Below are 1,004 nucleotides of genomic sequence, written 5' to 3' on the forward strand. Positions count from 1 at the left end.
GTCACAAAATCCAAGTGAATACTTGGAAACCCAGTGCATTTGTCTCGAGAGGCTGATAACAGTGTATGAAACCCATCACCTCGATGTGGATAATGAAGCAGACAACAAAGACGGCAGCCACCACATGCCATCATCGTCTCTAGTTCCATATATGTGGACACGTCCGGTTGTCTGGTTTGTTGAAGTCTCTGCCTCTGACTAGTCAAGAGTAATTGAAAAAAAAACCCGGTAATATCTTGCTACCGGTAGCTCACGTGCAAGAACGTGTTAGTGTGGATTAGGGAATAATGTTTGCTACTGCTGTCAATTTGTTTCCAGTGTATGCATCCTACACTTGTATGTCAAATACTTCCTATGTTCCATATAAATTTCGCTCAAACCAATTTATGTAACACTGATATACGTCTAGATACATCTGTTTCAAATACATCTATTTCAGTATTAAACAATAGATACTCCTTTTCCGGTGTTCATTTGCCTATGCAAAGGACATGTGTACGGAAATCATATTTGTGCTCTAGAGTCTGTGGACACATCACACCGACGTCGTCTTCAACGGGGCCGTGCAGCAACCGTGAATGTATTGGGAAAGATCGCCGAGGATATTCTTATTTTCTGGGATAACGGATCGGATATTTGACAAGGACCCGAGTGACGGTGACTGCGGGTCTGGCCTGACTCGGCCACCTATGGACGCCGACGAGGAGGATGCCCTGAAGTGGACGACAGCCCTCCGCTCGTCGCCTCTCTACACCAGCTGACGTGTTCGCGCGGATGGGATGTGGACAATCTGCTGATCAAAGTCTGATGCATGGACCTGTCCAAAAACTGTACCGTTCCCTTTAATTCTGATAACTATATGCTGTAATTATCTCAGAACAAGTGATATTTTTTTTTGGCGAGGGTCAAAACAAGTGATATGAATTCGACAATTGGTCATTCTTCTTTTTGTCAACCTGCAACTGCTAGTCACGGGACCATGGTGATGGAAATACGTTAACTGA

Source organism: Triticum aestivum, chromosome 5B (genome assembly GCF_018294505.1).
Source record: "Triticum aestivum cultivar Chinese Spring chromosome 5B, IWGSC CS RefSeq v2.1, whole genome shotgun sequence".
In the NCBI taxonomy this organism is placed as follows: Eukaryota; Viridiplantae; Streptophyta; class Magnoliopsida; order Poales; family Poaceae; genus Triticum; species Triticum aestivum.